This window comes from Mus caroli, unplaced genomic scaffold (genome assembly GCF_978045245.1).
Source record: "Mus caroli unplaced genomic scaffold, Mus_caroli_1 scaffold_3, whole genome shotgun sequence".
Classification (NCBI taxonomy): Eukaryota; Metazoa; Chordata; class Mammalia; order Rodentia; family Muridae; genus Mus; species Mus caroli.
The window spans coordinates 2,161,404-2,178,825 of record NW_028227258.1 but is presented as its reverse complement, the minus strand read 5'-3'; the positions used below and the strand labels follow the sequence as shown (position 1 = coordinate 2,178,825).

Sequence of the window (17,422 nt, the reverse complement as noted above, 5' to 3'; positions counted from 1 at the left end):
ATTAAAAAAATTTTTAAATAAATAAATAAATATGCCCCAGTACAGGGGAACGCCAGGGCCAAAAAGGGGGAGTGGGTGGGTAGGGGAGTGGGGGTGGGTGGGTATGGGGGACTTTTGGGATAGCATTGGAAATGTAAATGAGGAAAATACCTAATAAAAAATTTTTTAAAAATTGCTAAATTTTATTCTGACTGTTAATTCCTCAACTGTAGATTAGCTAACTCAAGAGAAAGAGAACATGACCAGCATAGCCACTCTTCTGTGCCCCCCTCCCCCCATGCTCCCATCTAGCATCAGACCATGGATACAGTCATTTCCTTGAGAGCAGCTTCAGTTGAAGGGTGCTCATCAGCACTCTCCTGCAGAGCTCAGCACTGCTGACTGAGACGGGGAGGGAGAGAAAGCTGTGGTGCCAGGGTGACTTTCCAGACAGGAGAGGCCAGTGTCTTTGGGATCTTACTCACTTCCCTGCTGTGACTTGTCTCACTGTTCTGAACTACTCACCACATGGCAAGGCACGCTCTAGGAGCAGAAGCAAGACAGCCCTGCAGTTAGTGGAAGCTGCTGTCCCGGTCAGCATAAGCAGACTCACTCTGTGAAAGTAATCTTTCAGTCTTTCTCTTCTGCTTATAAGCTTGTGAGATGTCCATAGGTGGAAATAGTGCCCAAAGTTTTGCCTCATTGTTTACTCAAATTGATCTATCAGCTTGGAGAGTCAGTTTGTCCATCTACCCTAAGGAGAACTGGTGAAACTTCTCTGTTTCCACAGAAAAAATGTCTATCTGGTCACATGCTTTGTTTTTAAGTACCTTGACAGTACGCCTTATCAGAACCACTAGAGAACGTGGCATTTCTCCTAGACTTTCTGCTCTATGTCTCATCCTCATCCTCTGTCTAGAGGGTTCAACATCCTTCCATCTTCACAAACGTTCTGCTTTTAGCCTTTTAGCCTTTATCTCTTGCCTCACAATCTAGCCTAAAGTACCCCACTTTTGCAAATCTGATCAGATGGATGAGGATTTGGTTTTGAATAATCCTACATTTTATGACAAGTTTTTTTGTCCTGAGCAATAATGACAATGAGCTTCTTTCATATTTCTCTAATGTACTTTAAAAAATATAACCACCAAATTTTTATATTCAAAGTAACAAATCACTCTTTGGAAGGCTGGTTGACACTGCTGGGTTTTAGTGCTGACATGTTAGAAGCATCCAGGAAAGTTCAAATTAAAACTGTCTTGTCTAAATCTCAATCCAAAACAATTAAATCTGAAACAGACCAGCTGAGAATAATGATATAACCAAAAGACAAGTTCACCATGCAGAAACTCTTCATTCTAGGCATCAAATGTCAGGATAGATATAACCATAAAGAGTAAAGGGCTACTTTTCCAACCAGCTTCGAGCTTTTTCCTTTCCACCAGAGATTTATGAACTAAAATTCAATTTCTACCCTCATCAATGGTCCTACTAAAAGACCAGTAGGCCATACCCGGGTATCCATCACATAATCAGCCTCCAAACACTGACACCATTGCATACACTAGCAAGATTTTGCTGAAAGGACCCTGATATAGCTGTCTCTTGTGAGACTATGCCGGGCCTAGCAAACACAGAAGTGGATGCTCACAGCTATTGGATGGATCACAGGACTCCCAATGGAGGAGCTAGAGAAAGTACCCAAGGAGCTAAAAGGATCTGAAACCCTATAGGTAGAACAACAATATGAACTAACCAGTACCCCCCGGAGCTTGTGTCTCTAGCTGCCTATGTATCAGAAGATGGCATAGTCAGCCATCAGTGGAAAGAGAGGCCCATTGATCTTGCAGACTTTATATGCCTCAGTACAGGGGAACGCCAGAGCCAAGAAGTGTGAGTGGGTAGGTAGGGGAGTGGGGAGGGGGGAGGGTATGGGGGACTTTTGGGATAGCATTGGAAATGTAAATGAAGAAAATACCTAATTTTTCAAAAAATTAAAAAAAAAAAAAGACCAGTAGGCTTATATGGTCTGGAAAGATGGCTCAGTAGTTAAGAGCACTGACTGCTTATCCAGAGGACCTCAGTTCAGTTCCCCATATCCATATGGCAACTCACATCTATTTGTAACTCCATTTCCAGAGGATGTGATGTCCCCTTCTGGCCTCCATTGCCACCAGATACATAGGAGTGCAACCAAAGCACTCATACATTTAAAATAAAAATAAAATAAATAAATATAATTCTTTTAAAATAAAAAATAGATTAGTAGGTTTTGGGTATGTGAGGGTTTGAATATGGAATGCCTTATAAGGGCTTGTGCTTATAGTCCCAGGTCATAATGCTGTCTCTGGGGCTACGGAGCTCCTAAGAGATCAGAATTGACTGGAAGTAAGTGAACAAGGCTGAGCCTGTTGACCCAGGCTATTGGGCTCCATGCTAGTCAGTTCTCTGCTGCTTCTACTGCTTTGGCTAGAGACACTCTACCCTGTCTTCTCCACCATGATGAACTACCCCCCCGCCCCCGCCCCCCCCCACACACACACACACAAACTGAGCCAAATTAAACCTTACATTGTTAATTTTCTGTCAGGCATTTTGGTAACAACACAAATGTAACTAACATGGGCTATGAAATGGAATTTGTAATTAGACACTTTAATTTGTTTCTGAGACTCCATTATGATTATAAATGCCAGGGTCTGTATGCTCCATGGATCTCAGCCCAGATGACACTGTTGATCTTCAGAGTCTCTGGTGTGATCTGCTGATGAGTTTATCTTTCTCTCAGTAGACATTTGCCTCTTCCGTTTGATTTTAAGGAGGTTTGGGTTTCCACTTCATTGGCACATGAGTTCCTCCTCCCCACAAAGCCTGGCGTAGATGGCCCCAAATCTTTAGAAATGAGCACATTCATGCAACTAGGAGAAGGACGGATATATGTGAGACCATCCTCTTTCATTCTACATTTCTCATGGGATGGACTCACATTTTCTGAGCTTCATTAGCAAATGACTGCCAGGTGCCGGCAACATGTGTTGTGGTAAAGGTCACTGAGGCATAACAAACAATGCACTGGGTTGTTCCTGATAAATATCCCTGTTACCCTCAGGATTAAATCACAGTCAATTCCTGTTACATGCTGTAGGCAGGCCCAAGCTCTGGCTTTTCATCTTGAGAGATGATGTCAGAAATAAGCTTTGTTTGTTTGTTTGTTTGTTTGTTTGTTTGTTTGATTTTGTTTCCCCAAGGTAATCTAAACTGCAAGTCCCATGCTGCTTTCTGGTTACAAATGTAAGCTGGAGAACATGTGCTTGAGTGGCAGCCAAGAATCTGACTGCATCCTGGGAGGAAGGAAGGACACTACTCCACTGCATGGTTCCAAGAGGCCCTGTCTCTGGATGAGTCCCTTACTGGTGCCCATTACTCTGGGAAACCAGAAATAGGAATGTGTGGGTAGGAGAAATATTCCTCGTGTGAAACTGGGGGCAAAATCCATTTTCCTCTTCTTTTATTTTTGGAAGAAAATTGCTAAGAGATTAATGAATGACTAGGATAAAGTTAGGTCATATTCCTTTTTATCTCCATTCATCCCTGCATCCACATACTTTTTTCACCTTCTGTGTTCAGAGAAGGACATACACTATTTTTCTGTCCCTCTCTGGTTTCTCCCACTGCAATTTTAATGGGTGGTAAACATGCTGTAGCCTGAATTCTATCTTGAACTTACCCTACCAAACAAATTATCCTATTACTCAAGGTCTCAAAACATGGGCAGAAAAAATAAATTAAAATCGAAAACGGAAACAAAATAACAAACAAACAAAAAACATGGTCAGGATACAAACAGATTTTTTTTTTTTTGTCAAACATATCATGAATAGCTTCTAGCCAGTTTCTGGTAAAGTCCTTATTCCTTTCTGAAACTTCATGAGCCAAGCCTCATCCACTATCTATGGGTTGTGTGTGTGTGTGTGTGTGTGTGTGTGTGTGTGTGTGTGCTCATGTGTGCATGTGTTCCTGTGTGTGTGTGTATGTGTGTGTGTACATGTGTGCCTCTGTGTGTTTGTGCTCATTTGTGCATGTGTTCCTTTGTGTATGTGTGTGTGTGTGCATGTGTGCCTCTGTGTGTTTGTGCTCATTTGTGCATGTGTCCCTTTGTTTGTGTATACATGTGTGTGTCTCTGTCTGTGTGTGTTCTGTACTTTTCTCATTGCTATGATAAGACTCTTGACAAAAAGCAGTCTAAAGGAGGAGGTGTTTACTTGACTTTAGTCAAGTCTATCACTATGGAGAAGGCACAGCTGCGAATATAGCTGATCACACTGTGCCTGCAGAAAGGATGCAGAAATATGAATGTGGTATTCTGCTTGATTTCTCTTTTTATCCAGTGTGGGATTCCACCCCATGGGGTGCTGCTTCTCACATTTAGAATGGATCTCCCCTCTTCAGCTGAACCTCACAACACCCCCATAGCCACTTAGAAGTATGTTTCCAGACCCATATCATCACGATTATAATTTTGAACTACCCCCACATAGTTGATAAATTCTAGGACATTTTCTCCTAACTCCGGTAAGAACAAAGACTTGTTTCTTAGACAGTTTTTCTATAATTTCTCTCTCGAGGGAATCATCCTTCTTCTCAAATGTCCAAGGAGAGAGATGTTTGCTAGGATGGAGCAATTAATGTTTGTGTATGTCCTTGGCTCGATGAAGTCTTCCAGCCCTGGGGACAATTCTGGGTGTATAATATCTTGATGGCCTCTGGCTGGATCCCATTGTGGGGGAATTTCAGTTTCCTCTGAATTGCCTCTCAGTCCCTAGTGGATTGTGATGCTGAATCTGTCAGACCCAGTCCTCTACCTCAACAACACTGGGACTCTTGACTGCTATGTACTTTTCACTACCCTCCATGCACAGTGACACCACCCTGCAACCTTGCCTGTGGCTAGTTCCCTGGGAAAGGATCCCACACCCAGCTCTGCAGCCTGCCAACTCATTGCAGAAAGCTCCTGCCAACTCATTGCAGAAAGTCTCTGGGTGAATACCCCTAAATACCCCTTTATTGTTTGGCACATTCTGTCTCTCTGTCTTTCTCTCTGTCTCTGTCTGTCTCTGTCTCTGTCTCTGTCTCTGTCTCTGTCTCTCTCTCAGACCTAGCACACATCCCAATACTGGATCAAAATCAGCAATTCTACCCATGTCCCACAGGCTCTCTGTGCTCTGAGGCCCCAATGCTGCAGCCAGGCTTCCCTGCACCTCAGGTCTTTCCACCACAGTCATTCTCCTGCTGGCAGAGGGCACTCACTTCTTTTACTTCTAGAGACAAACTCAAAAGCCTAGATTAGGTTGTAAAGATATATATTTTCTTTGTTTTGTTAATTTACTTGTCTACTCTGGCAGTTAACGTTCTTCATGCCCCCACGCTGCTGTTTATCCCTCCCCCATCTTACAGAGAATTTTTAACTTAACAGTGTTGAATCAGACCCTCTCTCGCCTCATGAATCTTGAGGGAGAAGCAGATTCCATGGCTATAACATTGTTAAAGACGCTATCTGATGCCTTCTCGGACCCTTCTAAGCCTTGTCCTGTAACCTCTCACACACTAAAACAATAATGTTTATTTCCTTCAGGGAAAGTACAGATCGTACCCAGAACAAATAGCACATGGCATGGGTTTGATTTTAAATTAGACTTGTGTTCTAGTTTAACATTACAGGGGTGGTCTTGAGAGGGATATTTAGAAAAGAAAGCAGCTTTTTAAACACTAAAAACTTTCTTTTAAAGATCAGAAAGTAAAACATGGAGAAACAACCAGCTGATTCAGGTGAGAATACAGCCTATGGAGTCAGGGAAGTCCTAGCTGACTAATACTAAGAGACCACCCCAGGAGAAAGAGAGAAAGGCCAGAGAAAGGAACACCTGACTGAAACTCTGAGTGGGGTCCCTTAGGATCCAAGCCTCAGCTCATAGGCTTCAGGGGTTAGGGTTAAGGTCAGGGTCAAGGTCAGGGTAGGACTCAGAAGAAGGATGACAGAGGGAGATAGGAAAGTACAGTTACTAAAACAAGAAAACAGAGGGAGACTGTGTTGCTAAGTTTGGAAGGCACTGTTGCCATCACCAGGAATTTCCAAGCATACTTCCTTCTGAGCACGTGGCTTCCTAAAATAAAGCTCAGCTATTACTTTGGGCATCAAAATGAGAGAAGATGAGATCTTCTTTACTTTTGCTTTTGAGTAGAAGCACCAAAGACATGGGTCTTCAGGTTCCTCCCTGCTTCACGAATCTGAAGGGAAAGCACACAAGATGAGGAAGAGCTTAGCAGTCTGAATTCCTAATGGGTAAGACAGACAGTGATACTTGGTTTCCATTTTCCACTTAGCTATCTCATCTCTCAATTTGTCTTCATATGAAAAGCTAAATATAAGTGGTTTGGGGGTAAAAGCCATGACTTGAGTTTTCGATATGTGGGCACATGACACATCCAAGAGTACTTGTTAAGAATATAGGTCTGAATATGGAGGGCATGGAGAAGATTCCAGTCATACGTGCTAAAACTGACTCTCAAATCACACATATAGTCCACTGTGTGTGTGTGGTTGGAGTTACAGAATGGGTACAAATGGATTAAGAGGCTTCAAACGTCAAAGAGGCCTTACAGGAAACTGAGAGCTAATACAGATGGAAAGTTAATATAGGTGGCTACAAATTTAATAATAATGTTGCTAGAGGGTAAGCCAAGTCACAGGGTCTCAGGGCCAAGCCCAGTGACAGGAGTGAAGTGTTTGTTATTAAAGTGCAGGAACAGGTCCAAATGGGTTGATGAATAGAGGATGGATGGATGGGTGGATGGGTACATGGATGAATAGATAGATAGATGGATCAATGATTCTTGAGACAGGCAGTAGTTATCTGCTTGTGGTCTCTTGATATGCACACCAGGAGGTCACATGATGGATCAGTAGGGCTGTTGTTATCCCAGGAGTCCAAGTGAGGGTGTTTCAACCTTTCCTAATTTTGTATGTTTGAAAAGTTTCCAGACATGATTTTCCTAATGTGATTTCAATACCCTCATGTGTTCTAACTTACTTTAATAAATTCAAAGATAATAGTTTTGTACTTTCAGGAATACATCATTTATCAGTCTGTATGTAACTCTTTGGTGGTGCTGCTGACAACTGAGAGCACCCTGCCTCTGTATCAGCCCTCAAACAGGAGTCAAATGCTGCCTGTAAAATGGAGTCACTCAGGACTAGCCAAGTCCTGAAGCTGCTTTCACACAACAAAGAGTAATTGGAAGCAGAGCACAGCCTGACCTCAATGAGAGGGTCTGAGGGGGGTTCCAGTGAATGTGGCTGTCCTGAGGGGGTCCCAGTGAATGCAACTATCCCATTAGGGGGTCTGATTTAAAATATTTCTCCTACAATATTCATTCATTCACTCATTCATTCACTCACTCTTTCTGTCTCTGTGCCTCTCTCAGTCTCTGTCTCTCTCTTTCCCTCTCCTTGTCCCTCTTCCTCTTCCTCTATTTCTCCTTCTTCCTCTTCCTCTCTCTCCCTGCTTTCCAGCTCTTGGTGTAATACCCACTCCCTCTGAGAGACTTTTCATGCTTACATTAATCTAAATTAGATCATCTGCTACAAATTCTCAGAATTTGTACTATCCTAAACTTTTTTTTAGATGAGTCTCTAAATAGCCTAGATAGCCTGGAACTCACAGGCATAATTACCACTGCCTCTTGAGTGATGGGATTAAAGGTATGGGCCACCATGACCAGCACCATCCTGAACTTTAAAGCTAGTGTGCACCACAATTTGTAGCTCCACATTTATTACTACACATGTCTTACAGACTGCATCTTCCCCATGGCTTGGAAAACAATGTTCTCTGCACTCAGTAAGCACACACTACAGAGGCCGAGAAAAGCATTTTAAGTTGTTTGTGGAAACAAAACTTATTTTGCTATTCAGGCTTTCTTTCCTCGAAGGTAAGCCCCACTTCTGAAAAAACAAAAACAAACAAAAAAAACCAAAAAACAAAAAAAATGTCAAACCAGTCTCTGTGACTCACAGAGCTGATCTAGAAAACTGTGGTGAGGCTCAGCAATCCAGGTGCATGACATAAGGTCAGGTGGCATCTCAGAACCCTGTTCTTCAGGCTACACCTAGAAGAGAACCATGTCTGATCTCTCCAAGTGATGTCCACATGCCTAAACTCTTCTACCAGGCTGTCTCTCTATTTCTTCCTTTTCCTCCTTCTCTAGTACCCCTCTCCATCTCTTTCTCCCTCCAATGCTCAAAGCTGTGACAGCAGAGTGGTAGAACAAAGGCACAACTTCAGACTCATACAGACCTGTCTTCAAGTTCTGACTCAGGTAAGTAATGCTGTGTGAACTAGGGTAAATTCCCTAAGCCCACATAGCCTGTGTCCACACGCATTACATGGGTTTATGGTGAATGGGAACATTAACTTTCAAACCTCATGTAAAACAAGTATCCTGTATCATACCTCAAGTACTTGAAATCTGAAGATGCCTGCTATTGTCTTCTGTGCTACATGTGAGCATACTCCTTCCCAGATAATCTGTTTGCAATATATGGAGACACCCACCAAGGAAGGCCTGTGTCAGAGCCCACTATGCTTAAGAATGTTCTAAGCTTGTCTTTCATTTTCAGATACAATAAAACCAAAGAAGACCTTAAGGAGAACTTGCTACAAGTATCCTGTGGCTTCAGGAGTTACAATAAAGACAAGAATATCCATCTTGAACACCATCTTCTAATTTCTTTTTTCATGGTTGCTGTTCTTGGATAGAGAATGCAATTAAAATTAACTCTGGATTAGTTCACTTTCTTCAAAATGAACATTGGTCAGATTGTATCTGAGGGATCTGTAACATCTCTTCTGTAATTATTTTTAAATATATTAGCTGGGATCTGGGTATTGTAGAGCAAGGGGAGTGTTTGTAGGAGACAGGAGTTCTGGGTTCTGGCTCTGGTTTTGTGATTTACCATGTGACCCATGGAAAGTCATGCCTTATGGTTGAACACCATCTTCACTGTAAAATCAATTTGTTGTGATCCTCTCCTCACAGGATTGTCTAGGGCTCACATAATCATGCATGTTAAAAGCAAAACTTACAATCAACCTTGTGATTACTACCCGTGCTCCTGGAAAATATGACTGATACAAACTACACACAAATCAGATCTCACTGGGATCTGACACAAATGCTGTATTGGGCTTATTGCTGTTAGGATATAGAGTAATACCTGGCTTACATTGTAAAAGACAGGATTTTTTCCCTTTTCCTTTTAAATGACAATGTATGAAAAGAGCTGAGCTCCGCTGTTGAAAATAAACACCCTAGACAATCACAGCTCAATGGCCTACGTGATTGAAAACTGGGTCACAGGGCATGTACTTCCCACTCCTCCAATGCATGACAATCCAGCTTGCTGATTGTCCTAAGTACTTTTGTGGGTTTCTCTAGTTCTCAGCACCTTTACTGGTATCTTGGGAAATTACCAACCTACAAAACGCTTAAGTGATGCGAACATTCAACAGTTCCTTGTCAACAGTCTTTGGCTGTGAGCTCTGACACTTTCATGGGACATCTGATTTTTAGTTGGTGGCATAAAAATTTCAGTGGCTATAGTCTAAATCTACCCATAACTGCTTAAGTTTTGGAATGATTGTAACTGTTCAGAAAGAGTACATGGTGTTCAAGGAAAGCTAACACTGTCAAAGCTAGCACATGATTGCATCAGGCAACATCTTTAACAGCTGCTATGGTGCAGTGGATTCCCAACCCCATTAAACTCAGTCCTTCTACCACTTCTGCTTAGAACAAACCAAATTCTCCCCTTTGTCTCCGGTCATGAAACTGACAACATTTATATCCAGATTAATGCTAGAGAGTGTAAAATACTCCTGAAGGGAGACAAAAATCTTTCTGTTACACTGGTTGTAAGCTGCTTTGGTCAGCTGTGTGTTCCTAATCATTTTGGTGAGGGAAACACTGTGAGAAGGGATTTCCTGACTGGTTGGATACACCTAGAGATCCCCCACTGTGCTACACCAGGTCCTACTTCAGACACCAGCATTTCTAACAATTTTTTTAAAACAAAAATAACCTTGGAGTAAGGGAAGTTCCTGTTACAGTGCGCCAGTCCCTCTTGACCTTTAGACCTTTAGTCCTTCTTGGTGCTTTGCCTTTCACTCTAAAACAATATTTAAATTAGTCTTTACAGATACATGAAAATTCAACATCATGGGATACTCTATATACTGCACATCAAACATTATTAGGATCTGGTAGAATATGTCTATCCCTTCAAGTATTTGTCTTTGCTTCATGGTTAAGCAGAAAGCATTTAAAATCCTTTCTGCTGGTTTTGAAAAAAATGTCCAGATGCACATCTCTGCTGTCTACAGGCACTTGCTGCACAGAGACACAGCAGGGCTTCTCATTCCTATCTGACTGATTGGTCAGCCTTTGCCCAGGCTGCCCTATACCCTCTCTTCCCAACCTCCAGTAGCATTTTGAAATTCATGTTTTTAGATTACATATGTGAGTGAGATCCTGTAGTTTTGTCTTTACATGCCTGCCTTATTTCACTAACCGTGATGAGTTCCAGTCCATCCACATCCTCACACATGACAAAATCCGTTTCTTTGCCTGGCCGCTTAGCATCCATGATATAGCTGCAACACATTTTCTCTATCTGCTCATTCATCATCTACTTTCCTGTTGTTTCTATTTCTTTGCTTTTTAAAAATATTATTTTAGTTAAAACAGAGTTGCATCACTTTCCCCACTGCCTTTCCTCCCTCTAGCCCCTCCCAGCTACTCTCCCTTGAACCCCTCCCCCTTTCTCAAGTCGATGGTCTCTTTGTCTTTGATTATTACTGTTATACATAAGCTTGTGTGTGTATACACAAAAATATATAAATATAACCAGCTAATTCCATTTTTTTTGTTGGAGGTGTGTAATAGCTTCAAGGCCAACTACTCTGCATTGAATAGTCAATAAGGAGCCTCATCAATTGGGAGAGGCTAATGTTTATATATAATAAATAAAGGGCTATGCATGTCTTAAAGAAAATTTCATTTTTTTTCAGATTTACACCCAGGAGTGAGGTTGCTGGATCATTGTTATCTTTTTGGTGAGCTTCCACACTACTTTCCACAATGTCTCACCCACTTTCCATGCCTACCACATCCCTGTCAGTACTATCTTCAGTATTACTGAACATAGCCATTTTTACTAGGTTGTGGTCATATCTCAGTGTGGTTCTCATCTCTGCTTCCCTGGTAACCAGGGATGACCAGCTTTGATTTCAATATAGATGCCTACTGGCCACATGAATATTTACTTTTGAAAACTGTCTGTTTAGACCTACCACCTATTCTCAATCAGACACTGTCACTGCTGCTGCTGTTACTGACACTGACTTCCTAGTGTTATTATAAGTGCTGGACACATCCCCTCAGAAAATGCATGTGTGGAAAATATCTTCTCTTATGCTTTAGGTTATCTGCCCATCCTGTTAGTTCTCATGGCTGTGAGGATACATTGTAATTTTATAAAGGTTCATTTTTTCTACTTTTGTCTTTGCTTCCTGTGTTCTTAGGGCCACGTCTAAAACCTCCTTGCAAACATTGACAGGTTTCTTTTTGTGTTCTTTTAGGAAGCAGCATTTTTGAAGTCTGAAGGCATATTTAAGACTCTCAGCCAAATGATGTGCTTGGTTCTGAACAAGCTCATAGTTTAATAGTATAAGGTTAATGTGTGGCAGTGAGGACGGGCACTTTGAAGAGTCTTAAAAGAGCAAATGATGATGTGATGAACTCAAGGGGGTGATCTATTGTTCTGAGAAGAGGATAGTCACTTAATGAGAACAAATTGATTTCTCACATAAAAATTTAGGAGATTCTAAAATAAGGTTTTTGTTTTTGTTTTTTTCAGACAAGGATTTCCTGTAATAATAAAGTCAGGTTAAGGCCAAGGTTGAAAGTAAAATCATGTTAATGCAAACAAAATGTGTCTGAACACAGATGGGATCAAGAGTAGAAATGAATCAAGTGTAAAAGAAAATCTGAGGCTGAATATTCACATGCCATTTTGAAGAATCTGAAATGGGTAAAAAGGTAAGAATTCAAATTTGTTCCCATGACAAAATGTTTTTCAGAGAGATGGATGGAGGTAGAGGGGAAAAAGCTAGAGTCAGACATGTAGATAGAGGTAAACTAAACCTAGAGATAGAAATGGACATAAAGAGAGACTGGAGACAGGTAGACATTGGCATAGAGGTAGGCATGAAGACAGAGATAGATTATAGAAACGGATAGATGTGGAAATGAAGATAGACATGGAGACAGAGATACACATGGGAGCAGACAAACACATGAAGATAAACATGGAGAAAGAGACAAACAGAGACAGAGATAGATGTGGAATTAGAGACAGACATGAAGATGGAGATAGATATCAAAATAGAGGTAGACATGCAGAAAAAGTTAGTTATGGAGATAGGGGAGGAAAGGAAGGGAAGAGGAGAAAGAAAGGAAAAAGGAAAGAAACGAGAAAAGATGGAAGAGAAAGAGATGGGATAGTTTGAGGAATGTTGGTATTAGCTCTAATTTTATGTCATGTCTAATTTTAATGTCATGTCAAATTCTGCATGAAAACTGTCTGGCCCTGGGCTTTTTTGGTTGGGAGATTTCTGATGACTTCCTCTATTTTTTAAGGGTTATAGGACTATTTTAATTGTTTATCTGGTCTTAACTTTGGTAAGTGGAATCTATCAAGAAAATCATTCACTTTATATAGATTTTCCAATTTTGTGGCATATAGGTTTTGAAGGAAGACCTAATGATTCTTTGAATTTCTTCAGTGTCTGTTGTTATATCCTTGTCTTAGTTTGGGGTTTACTGTTATGAACAGACACCATGACCAAGGCAAGTCTTTTAATTGCAGCTGGTTTACAGATTCAGAGTTTTCGTCCATTATTTTCATGGCAGGAAGCACACCAGCCTCCAGGCAGGCAAGGCCCCGGAGGAGCTGAGAGTTCTATATCTTCATCCAAAGGAAACCTGGAGCAGACTACTCTCAGGCTGTTAGCAGGAAAGTCTCAAAGCCCACCCCTACAATGACACACTTCTTCCAGGAAGGCCACGCCTCCCAATAGTGCCACTCCCTAGGCTAAGCATATTCAAAGTCCACAGTCCTCCTTTTCATTTCTGATTTTGTTCCTTTTTAAAAATATTATATTTATTTATTTATTCACTTTACATCCCAATTGCTGTCCCCCTTCCCAGTCACCACCTCCCAAAATTCCTCTTCCAATCTTCCCTCCTCTTCTTCTCTGAGAGAGTGGAAGAATCCTCTGGGTACCTGTCCACCCTGGCACATCAAGTCTCTGTGCAGAGCTAGGTGCATCCTCTGAGACCAGACAAGGCAGCCTAGCTATAATAACATATCCCACAGACAGGCAATAGCTTTCGTGATAGCCCCCACTCCAGTTGTTTGGGACCCACAGGAAGACCAAGCTGTACATCTGTTGTCTATGTACCAGTGGCCTAGGTCCAGCCCATGTATGCTCTTTGGTAGGTAGTTCAGTCTCTTTGAGCACCAAGGGTCCAGATTGGTTGACTCTGTTTGTCTTCCTGTGGAGTTCCTATCTCTTGTGGGGCCCTCAATCCTTCCCCAACTCTTCCATGAGAGTCCCCAAGCTCCATTCACTGTTTGGCTTTGGGTGTCTGCATCTGAGTCAGCTACTGGGTGAAGACTCTCAGAGGACAATTATGCTAGACTATTGTCTGCAAACATAACAAAGTATCATTAATAGTGTCAGGGGTTGGTGATTGCCCATGGAATGGTTCTCTAGTTGCTCTTGTTGCTTGGCTTCATAACCTGGCCCTGCCTGATTTGGTTACTTTCAATAGTCTCTCTCTCTCTCTCTCTCTCTCTCTCTCTCTCTCTCTCTCTCTCTCTCTCTCTCTCTCTCTCTCTCTCTCTTTCTCTCTACCTTTTAGTTTCGCTAAGGGTTTACCTATCTTGTTGATCTTCTTTAAAAAAAACTAACTCTTGCTTTCATTGATTTCTTTGTATTGTTCTCTTTGTTTCTAATTCATTTATTTCAGTCCTGAGTTTTATCATTTCCTGTTGTCTACTCCTCTAAATGTGGTTGCTTCTTTTTATTCTAGAGATTTCAAGTGTGCTGTTAATTTGCTTATATGAGATCTCTCCAAGTTTTTGTAAAGGCGCTTAGTGGTATGAACTTTCCTCTTACTGCTGCTTTCATTAAGTTTGGATATGCTGTACCTTCATTTTCATGGAATTCTAGTAAGTTTTTAATTTCTTTCTTTATTCCTTCCTTGGCTGAGTGGTCATTGAGTAGAAAGTTGTTCAATTTCGATGAGTTTGTAGGTTTTCTGTTGTTTCTGTTGTTGTTGAAGTCCGGCTTTAATCTATGGTGGTCTGATAAGCTACAGGGAGTTATTTCAATTTTCTTATATCTATTCAGATTTGCTTTGTGACCAATATGGCCAATTTTGGAGAAGGTTCTATGAGGTACTAAGAAGAGGTATATTTTTTGTTTGGGGGTAAAATATTCTGTAGATAACTGTTAGGTCCATTTGAGTCATAACATCTGTTAGTTTCATTATTTCTGTTTAGTTATTGTTTGGATGACCTGTCTATTGGGACGGGTGAGGTGTTAAAGACAGGATCCAACATTCTGCTGCATGCAAGAAATGCATCATAGCAACAAACATAGACATTACTTCAGAGTAAAAGGCTGGAAAAAGATTTTCCAAGTTAACAGACCCAAGAAACAAGCAGGATTAGCCATTAATAGTGGGGTCTTCCGCTATTAATGTGAGGAGTTCAATGTGTGATTTAAGCTTTAGTAATTGATAGGTATTTTCTCTGTCTCCCTCAGTGATGCAGATATAGGCCAGATTAGACCAGATTAAAAGTAGATCAAGCCAGGTTTATTAGGAAGCAGCCCTTATTCACCGATCAAACAGATGAAGGTCAGTGAAGCCATACATCTGGGCTAAAACAAGGGGGTTTTATAGAGTTTAGGCAAGGAATGATGACATGCCAGCTAGGAGCTGGGAGTGTGTCCATACATCCTCAAAAACTGAGCCCCTGGGCAGGCACTGTTGGGTGGGCTGACGGAAATGGGGAGAGGACAAATAATGACATGTTAGCTCGGAGTTTTCTCCAAGCAGATGAGTTTTCCCAGTGTGGGCAGAGTTGGAGAAGGAGGGCAGATGGGCTTTCCCAGCTTGTGCAGAGGATAAGTAGGGGCTCCAGCCTAACTATAATGTTTATTTTATAAATGTGGGTATCCTTGCATTTGGGGCATAGATATTCAAAATTAAAACATTATCTTGGTGAATTTTTCCTTTGATGGGTATAAAGTGTGTACTTCCTCATCTCTTGATTACTTTTGGTTGATAGTCCATTTTATCGTATATTAAAATGACTACTCCTGCTTGTTTCTTGGGTCTGTTAGCTTGGAAAATCTTCTTCCAGCCCTTTACTCTGAGGTAATGTCTATGTTTGTTGCTAAGATGTATTTCATGTATGCAGCAGAATGTTGGATCCTGTTTTTGCATCCATTCTATTAGTTTGTGTCTTTTTATTGGAGAATTGAGTCCATTGATATTGAGAGATATTAATGACCAATAATTGTTAATTCCTGTTATTTTGATGTTGGTGGTTGTACAATGTGTGTGCCTATGTGTGCGCATGTTTATCTTCTTTTGATTTTGCTGGTGTGGAATTATTTATTTCCTGTGTTTTCTTGAGTGTATTTAGCTTCATTGGTTTGAAGGTTTCTTTCTAGTACAGGACTGGATATGTGGATAGATGTTGTTTAAATTAGCTTTTGTCATGGAATATCTTGGTTTCTACATATGTGGTAATTGAGAATTTTGCTGGTATAGTAGTCTGGGATGCCATCTGTGGTCTCTTTGAGACTGTAAGACATCTGCCCAGGCCTGTCTGGCTCTTAGAGTCTCTGTTGAAAAGTCACCTGTAATTCTGATAGGTCTACTTTTATATTTTACTAGTCATTTTCCCTTCCAGTTTCTAATATTTTTTCTGTGTAGTGTGTATTTAGTGTTTTGATTATTATGTGGTGGGAAGATCTTTTTCTGGTTCAATCTATTTGGTGTTCTGTAAGCTTCTTGTATGTTTATAGGCATCTTTCTTTAGATTAAGGAAATGTTCTCCTATGATTTTATTGAAAATATTTTCCCTTGGAGCTGAGAATTTTCTCCTTCTTCTATTCCTACTATTCTTAGGTTTGTTCTTTTTATAGCATCCCAGATTTCCTGAATATTTTGTGTCAGTCACTAAGAGCATTACACCTGTATGTGGAAAGCTTATGACTTTATGCTGCACACACACTAACATTCAGAGTTACCACATCCTTTTTTAAAATTCAATATTATTTCTTTGCTTGAAATGAATTGAATTGTTCATTAATCAGAAGAGGCTAGTTGACATTAGTTTCTTTTTCCATTTGCATTTTAAGGACAAGAATCGGGATTATGAAGGGGACATAGTGCTTCGCATGCTGATAACACCTCACTCAAGAAAATGATTTGTCGGGGGCTGGTGAGATGGCTTAGTGGGTAAGAGCACCTGACTGCTCTTCTGAAGGTCCTGAGTTCAAATCCCAGCAACCACATGGTGGCTCACAACCATCCGTAATGAGATTTGACTCCCTCTTCTGGAGTGTCTGAAGACAGCTACAACTCACATATAATAAATAAATTTTAAAAAAAAGAAAATGGCGTGTCTCTCTTTTACTTTATTTTCAGAGATAAGAGAAATGAGGCATAAGTTTTTTCTAACATTAATTCTGAACTTCACACTTTCTGATTTATGCATATATGCTACTCACTGTTCTATTGCTGTGAAAAGACACCATGACCAAGGCAACTCATAAAAATACATCACTTAATTGGGAGCTTGCTTATAATTTTACAGGTGAGTATATTATCATCACGGTGAGGAGCATGGTAGCATGCAGGCATGGTACTAGAGAAGTAACTGAGAACTACATTGTGATCCACAGACAGCAGAAAGAGAGAGCAAGACTGGACTTGGCATGTGCTTTTGAAATCCCAACCTCCACCCCCATTGACACACTTCCTCCAATAAAGCTACATGTCCTAATCCTTCTAATCCTTTCAAAAAGTCCCACTCCTTGGTGACTAAGCATTGAAATATATTAACCTATGGGGGCCATTCTTATTCAAACCACCACACAACCGAAATAATCATCAAAGTGTTCCATCTTTTTCTTGGGAAACAGAGTCAAGGTCAAAGCAACAACAAAAGACCCAAACATTTATATATAGAAGTCACCAGTGAGGAATCTTTTTGATAAGATATTTAACACAACACTAAATT

The 17,422-nt window shown here is 40.8% G+C and overlaps 1 long non-coding RNA gene across 1 annotated transcript in view; it reads left to right on the top strand.

Annotated features, from left to right (window-relative positions):
* LOC110291435 (uncharacterized) overlaps positions 1-16,797 on the top strand; it is a 34,449-nt gene extending 17,652 nt beyond the window's left edge. Inside the window, exons 2-4 of the long non-coding RNA XR_002377560.3 lie at positions 11,106-11,150; positions 11,954-12,135; positions 16,539-16,797. This is a non-coding gene — a long non-coding RNA (uncharacterized LOC110291435). The remainder of the gene's footprint in view (positions 1-11,105; positions 11,151-11,953; positions 12,136-16,538) is intronic.
* Positions 16,798-17,422: the final 625 nt, after the last annotated feature.